Source organism: Schistocerca cancellata, chromosome 1, assembly GCF_023864275.1.
Source record: "Schistocerca cancellata isolate TAMUIC-IGC-003103 chromosome 1, iqSchCanc2.1, whole genome shotgun sequence".
In the NCBI taxonomy this organism is placed as follows: domain Eukaryota; kingdom Metazoa; phylum Arthropoda; class Insecta; order Orthoptera; family Acrididae; genus Schistocerca; species Schistocerca cancellata.
This window is the reverse complement of record NC_064626.1, coordinates 1,135,353,694-1,135,363,825: the sequence shown is the minus strand read 5'-3', so window position 1 is coordinate 1,135,363,825 and position 10,132 is coordinate 1,135,353,694. Positions and strand designations below refer to the sequence as shown.

At 41.1% G+C, this 10,132-nt stretch overlaps 2 non-coding genes across 2 annotated transcripts; one reads left to right on the top strand and one right to left on the bottom strand.

Annotated features, from left to right (window-relative positions):
- Nucleotides 1-8,122: 8,122 nt before the first annotated feature.
- Nucleotides 8,123-8,197, bottom strand: Trnat-ugu (transfer RNA threonine (anticodon UGU)). The gene has a single exon. It is a non-coding gene; the product is annotated as a tRNA-Thr (tRNA).
- A 287-nt stretch (nucleotides 8,198-8,484) lies between these two features.
- On the top strand, nucleotides 8,485-8,559 carry Trnat-ugu (transfer RNA threonine (anticodon UGU)). The gene has a single exon. It is a non-coding gene; the product is annotated as a tRNA-Thr (tRNA).
- The last annotated feature ends 1,573 nt before the right edge of the window (nucleotides 8,560-10,132 follow it).

Sequence of the window (10,132 nt, the reverse complement as noted above, 5' to 3'; positions counted from 1 at the left end):
CCAAAAAGGGAAGTAGGAGTAATCCGCTGAATTACAGGCCTATATCACTAACTTCGATTTGCAGTAGGGTTTTAGAAGATATACTGTATTCGAACATTGAGAAGTACCTCGAAGAAAACGATTTATTGACATATAGTCAGCACGGATTCAGAAAATATCGTTCTTGTGAAACACAACTAGCTCTTTATACTCATGAAGTAATAAGTGCTATCGACAGGGGATGTCAAATTGATTCCATATTTTTAGATTTCCAGAAGGCTTTCGACACCGTTCCTCACTAGCGTCTTCTAATCAAACTGCGTGTTTACGGAGTATCGCCTCAGTTGAGCGACTGGATTTCCTGTCAGAAAGGTCACAGTTCGTAGTAATAGACGGAAAGTCATCGAGTAAAACAGAAGTAATATCCGGCGTTCCTAAAGGAAGTGTTATAGGACCTCTATTTTCATGATCTATATTAACGACATAGGAGACAATCTGAGTAGCCGTCTTAGATTGTTTTCAGATGATGCTGTAATTTACCGTCTTGTAAAGTCATCAGATGATCAAAACGACTTGCAAAATAATTTGGATAAGATATCTGTATGGTGCGAAAAGTGTCAATTGACCCTGAATCAAGAAAAGTGCGAAGTTATTCACATGAGTGCTAAAAGAAATCAGCTAAATTTTGATTACGCGATAAGTCACACAAATCTGAAGGCTGTAAATTCAACTAAATGCTTAGGGATTACAATTACAAGTAACCTAAACTGGAACAATGACATAGACAATGTTGTGGGTGGAGCAAACCAAAGACTGCGATTCATTGGCAGAACACTTAGAAGGTGCAACAGGTCTACCAAAGAGACTGCTTACACTACGCTTGTCCGCCCTATTCTGGAGTATTGCTGTGCGGTGTGGGATTCGCATCAGGTGGGACTAACGGATAACATCGAAAAAGTACAGAGAAGGTGAGCTCGTTTTATATTATCGCGAAATACGGAAGATAGTGTCACAGACATGATACGTGAATTGGAGTGGCAATCGTTAAAACAAAGGCGTTTTTCGTTGCGACGGGATCTTCTCATGAAATTTCAATCACCAGTTTTCTCCTTCGATTGCGAAAACATTCTGTTGGCACCCACCTACATAGGGGGAAGCGATCATCGCGATAAAATAAGAGAAATCAGGGCTCGCATGGAAAAATTTGAGTGCTTGTTTTTCCCGCGTGCCGTTCGAGAGTGGGACGGTAGAGAGGCAGGCGCTTTATTGTGAATAACAGAGTAATCACGTAGATGTAGATGTAGGCGTAGATGTGTCATAAATGGCGGAATCTTTTGACTACATTGACTTCGAAGCTAGATGTTTTTACAACAGGAAGGGACCGTAGACCTTAGTATTGACGTAAATTTCAACATGATACTTGGCTTTCTAGCCGCGTTTGGAAGCATTTCCAAAACAGCTAAGTTCGAAAACAGTTCGCATGGCGTCGTGGTCGGAGTATGCCGGGCATAGCAAAACGGCAGTATCCAAAACCAGAGCCCAGGCAACTGTGTTGCACGGCGGTCCTTGTATGACAGGGATGAACCACGGCTGCGTAGTTGTGTACGGGCAAATAAACGTGCAACGGTTGAACCAATGACCACCCAGATGAACCAAACGGCTACAAACAGTGTCTCCTCAACGAGCGTTTAGCGAACGTTGCTCCGCACAGACCTCCGCAGCAGGCGCCCGGACCACGTCCCATTGGTGACCTCCTTTTAACGGCGATGAATGCTGGAATTCACACGCCAGTAACGCAACTAGACGTCCATTGAGTGCCGACAGGTGGCCCTTTCAGATAAGCTCCATCGGACAGATGGCCGTTGGCCCGTACGGCGTATAACGTCTGAACGCAAACACCCTCCAACAATCGTCGGAAGTGTCCCGGCCGGAGGAGGGAGGTTGTCACGTGTTACTGTGTTTTCGACGTTGCTCATCGAGCCATATACGTTATCTCGCATTTCTAGCTGCTTCTCTCACACAAATAATGATAAAAATTCAGAAATTCAGGGTCGCCACAAGCCCAAGCCCTTCCTAACCATTTAGAAAAAACGTAGCTGGAAAATAATTAGTTTAATTACTTTAATAATTTAATTACAAGTACGCAAATTTCTTTGAGCAGCCAGATAAATAGCACTCCATGTCGTGCATGAAGCATTTCGATTAATTCAGGAATGGAAATCAGAGTAAGGGGGTAAGATCGACACCAAAGAATCTACCTTTCACGTTAATTACTTAATGTAACTAAATATTTGGTTGCACATCCTAACTACACATAACTGGTGCCTGACTCGAAATATTTAAGTAAGAATTACGTGAGAATGAAACAGAGCACAATTTAACTACAGCAAGAAGAAACACAGAAGACGGGGGTGGGAGACAATCATACTATCATCTCCTTTGCATTCATACCATAAAAATATCTAAGTGAGATTTGCATTACGATTCTACGCATGCTCTATTCTGGACAGAGGTTTAACCAATAGACGAGGCTGTGCGATAATTATTTAACATACTAACTGCGTCTGGTGCTTGCAAACGGCCGAACTACAGCACGTGGTGCATTCTGACTCAAACTGTTGTGCTGCTTTGTAGAAAGCGCACGAAAGAACAGATATTCTTGCAGAAATTGTAGCTCATTAAACAAGCAAACTGTTAAAATAAAGCCTATTACGGTGCCGTGGTGAACCAGAAGGGTCACTGATTACCAAACACGTGGCACAAAATCGACGCACAAAGACAAAAGCAATTTCCACAAAATATAAGATTAAAAATCATTAAAAAAATAACTCGCTTCACACGCTTCAGATAAGCTAAAGTTTTTAAGTATTTCACCAGTTAAACATAACGAAGTCCTAACTCAACCTGATTCCTATCACCTGAAACCCCCTTAAGAGCTATGATCCGTACTCACCAAGCGTTCATCGAAGAGCGCCCCTGTATCTTTTGAGATTACCCAGGTACCCGTGCAGCGGAAGCTACCAGAGGGGTAGCCCTCCATCACCAACCTCACACACAAAAACAGCCTTCGACTAAGATGGGTAAACCTCTCTGTTCAGGTATTGGAAACCTAAGTTGGTCATCCTGAGCTCTCCTTTGAACGAGAAGCAACATCGTCTGCTCCCAGCAGACGATGATCAATTCAGCGATTCCCACAAAACAAAACCGAAACCCACATTAAAACACACATATAATAATCAATAGTCCTTATTTGAGTGCTCAGTCTTTCTGGAAGAGTTCATGAATGGAGCTAAAATCAGGTAGTAAAATGAATAGGTTGCACCGAATTCGACAAGGTCTTATGAAACGACTTCACAGAGACTTTTCAAGGTTTATGGCCTGGAAATGTTTTCATGGCAGTCTCTGTGTGACCTCGTCACTCTGGAAGGCACAACAGATCAACGCAAATATGCATCTACACTTGGGAACAACAATCAGGCTTTTGACGGGTGGTCACACTAATGTGACTGGAGTGTGTAATTTTACGTTGGTGATAGCGATCGTTTCCGTCGAAACCGATAGCCAATAAAGGTTTATTTAATAGCGGTTCCTGGTGGTATACAAAAATAACCTTTTATCTCTTCAACCTTCAGGTTCAATCCTTAACATTTTGAGAGGTGAACCTCTGATTAAAAATTTTTTTAATGTCATAAATCCATTCGATTCTGTAGTTGTGGATTTTACTTCCTACTATTCGATGTTCAGCTCATTCCCAATACCGTTTCCACACACTAGTATAGAAATAGAATTAGTTAATTCTGCTACATTATTATCTATATCCGAATGATATTCGTCTCATTTTTCCCAACTATCTTAATTAAAATATTGAACTTGTAATATTTTATTGTCAATAAAAGGTTTTGTTCTTACATGGTTTCTCCTACAAAACCCATAGTTTTATTTTTTGTTGTTGTACCTGTACGAAAAATTCTTCGCATTGTTTGTTCTACTCGTAAGTTACTTCTCTAAAACTTGTCGTCAACGAATCATAACACTGAAAAGAAAGCACAGATATTCGCAACTGTGATGTCAGACTAACAACAATGTCTGTTGGTGCATTACGGCCAGAAGACATCGGTTGGTACGTACTTTTCAATTCAATAAACTTTACCAACAGCCGTACACTTTAAGATATTTTATTTTATTTAGAAAGCAGCCAGTGACAGCTGTCACGCTTTCATATGAATCAGCTGCACAACGATTGGAATTCACGATACCCAGTTTTATGGTGCTTTACGATTATTTATTTATTTTTTTTATTTAGCGTATGGCTCATAACATCACAGTAAAAATTACAGAAACAACACGATTTTTAAAAAAATCACATATGTATAAACAGAACAATAAATAACAGTTTGTATATAAGGACACCACCAATTGTAAATTTACACTCACAGAAGAGCAATCACAAGCAGACGTCCAGCTTAGATAATATATAGTCGACTGCCTCTTGGGTCGACGTTAGGAAGTCCTGTGGGTCACCCTCATATGCCCTCAGTGGGCATTCCTGCACGATGTGTTTGACCGTCTGTTTCTCAGCGCCACAGTCGCAAGCGGCCGAAGGAAGTTTACCCCATCTGTGTAAGGAGTCGGCGCATCTCCTACAGTTGGTTCTGATGCGATTAAGAGTTGACCAAACTTTGCGAGGGCAATCAAATCCTTTGGTTTACTAAAGATGCATGGCATACTGTGGAAGTTTACTGCCGTTCTGCTCTCCCACGTGCACCCTGGGTAACGCTAAATGAACTAACACAACTGGCGGCAGACCGAACGAAGAATTCCTGCCCAACATCAGAGTGAAACAGAACGGCGCTTTACGATAACTTTGTTGATTTGAAAAAAAAAACTTATGGGGCCTGAAGATAGCAAAATGAATTGCTGAAACTGGTTGCTTTCAAAACAAAATAAACTTAAGCTGTGGAAAAGTAAAAGTAATATGTTCATTAATGATAACATCAATTATTTATACATATCCTGTGAACTGACTTTCAACGCCATTTCGATTAAAAAATCGTTGAAATGACCTATGGAACATATAACTATCTAACTAGTAGCTATACACTGAGTATATCATCTTCTCGATAGGCCTTCACGCATGGAATACATTTTTACAGGGTGCACCAGGAGGAATGGTCAGTATTCAGGGATATGACGGTAACGGTTATTCGAAGCAAGAAACGTTATATGGACATATGCCCTATTCCGAATCGTTTCCAAAATAGGTCACTTTAAATGCCGATTTTGTACGTTTCTCTTGAATAATTCAGAAACCGCTGCCTCTATCGAAAACGTGGCGCAGTACAAAATTAAACTGCATTACTATATTACTACAGAAAAGATCTTATTCATTTTTTCTCTAGGACTAATAGTTTGAGCGAAGAGAGCGAGAGAATACTGAAAAATCTCGAGCTACGCGCATGCGCTGTAGCTTAGGTTGTTTTTGTAGCCAAATTTGAGGTGGTTTCCTGATTTAATAGACCACAAGCGTCCCATATCAAATTGTTCGCCGTGACTTTCTCCACACTACTGTGGTACTGTTAATAACGACAATGTGCTGAATAATAAAGAAAATAAATAATAATGTACATGAAATGTGTTCTTCCTCGGAAAACATTCGGATTAGGCCATATGCCCATATAATGTTTTTTGCTTCGAATGATCGTTACTGTCATTCACTGAATATTGACAATTTCTCCTGGTACATCCTGTAAAAATGTATTCCGAGCGTCAAGGCCTATCGAGAAAATAATATACTCAGTGTATAGCTACTAGTTAGATAGTTAGCTACATGTTACACATATCATTTGAACCATTCTTTTATCGAAATGAGGTGGAACGAGTCAGGTTACACGATATGTATACATAATTAGAGTTAAAATTAATGAACACATTAATTTTAGTCCTACACATGCAAAAAGAAACTTATTTGCTGCCGTCCGGTTTAGAAATCTGTCAATGCATTAGGAGGGATTGTTCAGTAAAAGCGATTTTAAGTCAGATTTAGAACTTGATTTTCTATGTGGCAGACATCTAGTGTTATTGGGCAAATGATCAAAAACTTTTGTTGCTGCATACTGAACTCCTTGCTGAGCCATTGACAGATTTAAAAATGGGTAGTAAAGTTCATTCTTTTCTCTAGTGTTGTAGGTCTGGACATCACTTTTCTTATCAAACTGCTATGAATTATTCATGACGAATTTCACTATTGAATGTATCTACAGTGATGACTCAGTTAAAATGCTTAGCTCTTTGAAGAGCTACTTTCATGACGACAATGTCGGTGAACATCACATATTATTCTTACTGCTCGCTTTCCTGCAATCAATACTTTCAGTGATGAGTTACCACAGAAAATTATTCCATAAGACATTATTGAGTGGAAATATGCAAAATATGTCAGGAAATTGATACGTCTGTTTGCTAGATAAGCAATTATACTAAGAGCAAAAGCAGCTGAACTTAATTATTTGAGAAGCTCAGTAATATGCCTTTTTCAGATCGAGTTTTCATCAATATTTACACCCAAAAATTTGGAGCATTGTACCCTATTTACTGACTCCCGTTCACGCGTTGCTTTAATTGTTAGTCTGGCTTTGTCGTGTACAACTGAATACAGTGTGCTGTTTTCAAAATTTAGGGAGAGTCCCATTTCAGGGAATCACTTAATGTTTCTTTGGAATGTATCACTTCCCAACTTGTCTGGCGCTTTCTCTCTAATGACATTTGGTATAACACTAGTATCGTTTGCAAAAAGTAGCAAATTTGCTTGTTGAATGTTGAGTGGAAGATCATTCACAAATACAAGGAATGGGAGTGGACTCTAAACTGAACCCTGTGGGACTCCCTTTCTGACTTCTTTTTTCCACCAGTTACTAACATATTTTACTTTTCCGACATGGTCTGAATTATTCAGTACAACGTTTCCCACTCTTTTTGTTAAGTATGATTCAAACCAGCTGTGCGTACAGACATCAGTCTCATAAAAACTGACTTTTGTTTAAGAGAGAAACATGATCTCTTTCTTTATGCCTTTTTCTACAACTATTAACATGTTTTTAGTTATGTGCGTCCCCAACTCGACGCAACGAGTGCACGTACTACTTTTCAGTTCCTTACTGTTAAAAAAAAATTTTAAAAAATAAAAATAAATAAATGAATAAATAAAATAAAATAAACCGAGTGGTTACGTTTTTGACTTTGATGCAGCAGGCCCGGGTTCGATTCCTGGCCGGGTTGGAGATTTTGTCCGCTCGTGGACTGAGTGTTGTGTTGTCCTCATCATCACTTCATCCTCATCACCGGCACGCGACTCGCTCTATTTGGCGTCGACTGAAATAAGACTTGCACTCGGCGGCCGAGCTTCCCCGGATGGGGCCTCCCGACCAGCAATACCATACGATAATTTCCTTCTCTTTTTCATCAACTTCAGCTCTAAAATCTTTAAGAAAACTCGCTACCTAGCCACATGCTATCATGCAGAATAAAGCACCGAAAAACCCAAACAAAAAAATGGTTCAAATGGCTCTGAGCACTATGGGACTTAACTTCTGAGGTCATCAGTCCCCTAGAACTTAGAACTGCTTAAACCTAACTAACCTAAGGACATCACACACATCCATGCCCGAGGCAGGATTCGAACCTGCGACCGTAGCGGTCGCTCGGTTCCAGACTGTAGCGCCCAGAACCGCTCGGCCACTCCGGCCGGCAAAACCCAGACAAGAATAGGGGTTCTAAAATGTCGACTAAGGGTCAAAGGTATAAATGTTGAGATTGAATGAAACAAAGGAGGAGAGCAAATCGAATCTCACAAGTAACAGTAAACGAAAGACCAATAGGGGTGATGACATCAGGAAAGAAACTAACCATGTGACATACGGTTGTAACAAGAGGATGCAACATGCAAACACCTAACGGGAAAAGAAAAAGAAGAAAGAGAAAAAGAAATTGTGGAACTGTTTGTTTTTCTTCTTACATTCCCTCGAAAACGTTCTTCAGTCAAACACGCGGCGTGAGGGACAACGATATTTAATAAATGATAATTAAATGGACACCCTAGCTGCAAACAGGCGTTCTTGTACTTCATTGGGGACGTGTTGAAAATGTGTGCCCCGACCGGGACTCGAACCCGGGATCTCCTGCTTACATGGCAGACGCTCTATCCATCTGAGCCACCGCGGGCACAAAGGATAGTGCGCATGGTCATCCACGGTAAGTGTTCTTTCGGGAACAGATACTACCGTCATATATAGTTAAAGTATGGCTTCCCGGCCATTGACTTTCTTGTGCGAACGCACACGCTATGCCCGAACTCATACGGGACTTGGTAGATTAATCTGCCACGAGTAATGAGTATGATGGGCAAACATCTATTAGGCGCACTACGAATGTAGGGTGTGGACATGTTGGGAATGTGGATCTCACGGGAGCGTGCCAGGGACAAGTCCCTGCAGACGCACTATCCTCTGTGCCCGCGGTGGCTCAGATGGATAGAGCGTCTGCCATGTAAGCAGGAGATCCCGGGTTCGAGTCCCGGTGGGGGCACACATTTTCAACACGTCCCCAATGAAGTACATGAACGCCTGTTTGCAGCTAGGGTGTCCATTTAATTATCATTTCATTTCTAGCAAAGCTGCATGGTCATTTACGGTAACTGTTCTTTCGGGAACAGATACTACCGTCATATATAACGATATTTAAATTGCAGATAGCTAATTTTTTTAAATCCTGACGACTGATAGTCTACATGCAAAAAAAAAAAAAAAAGAAAATTGGATAACATTATCGAACAAGTTGAATAATGGAGCGATTACGTGAGATCCCTTCCTTTAACGTATATGTCATTACCCGTTAATCGTTTAAACTTTAGCGGAACTTAGATTGCATCGAATGTTTCGACGCGCCGATCTAGCAGCTCAAAGGGGAAGTTCGAATGAGCGACTTCGCCAGATTCTTGCTGGGCTACTTCAGTACAGCAATAGTACACTACGCAGGGCCTTTTCACAGCAGATTAAGGCCCGGTACGGCAGCTACACACTCTGCACATCATTCATGTAGAACTGCCAGTTGGTCTTAACTAATAAGCGCGCCAAACAAAAATTATTCACGTTAGCACTGTGTGACAGCGCCTATAACTCTGATAATGGCCTCAGTTCGGTGAGTAAGTGGCTCTATACCCCTTCAGATATCCCACATACAGCTGAAGCCATTCATTAGGTGATCAGGCCACGAAGGCCTACTGAATTGTGAGTTTACGTTTCACCCTAAGCAAATGGTCTCAGACATTTTCTGTCCGATTAAGGGGAGGTTCTGGCCGAGACCGATGAAAAAACTGGATTTTTTACATCATTTGCTCCCAAAAGTATACAGACTATTCTGGAGGCCACGAACGTGTTAGGCATCTTCATAGGCACTAACAGCAAAACCTTTGCGGAGTTGTGCGCCAGGAGACGCGTGGCCGCCCCGCCACTGCGTGAGGTATTTCTTGAGTTGCATTCTACCAAGACTACCGGTAGTATTGGTAGCATTGGTAGGGAAGGAAACGTAAATAATACATACGAGAGTAAATGGGAGCAGTCGACTTCTCTGCGTCCTATTCTTTGTTTGTTTTGCGCATAATTAGAACCACACATAATTTAAAGTTGGATCATAGTGTATTTTGTAACCTTACTCGAGGTAAATTGCCTTTTATAACCAAGAAAACCTAGTTAATCAGGTAAATTCAGCGCTTTTATATAACCAAAGGAATTACTTTTGATGCAGGTACAGTTTACAGGCACAAACATATAAATTCTCTACAATTACTGTTCTTATTTTGTAATCAGCACAAAGTTCTTCATCATGATCAAAGGCAAGGGTTTCGTGTTATTTTTGATAAAGGTAAAACCTGTTTACGAATAACAAAAAAATGGTTAAAATGGCTCTGAGCACTATGGGACTTAACTTCTGAGGTCATCAGTCCCCTAGACCTTAGAACAACGTAAACCTAATTAACCGAGGGACATCAAACACACCCATGCCCGAGGCAGGATTCGAACCTGCGACCGTAGCGGTCGCGCGGTTCCCGACTGTAGCGGCTAGAACCGCTCGGCCACCCCGGCAGACGTTTATGAATAAC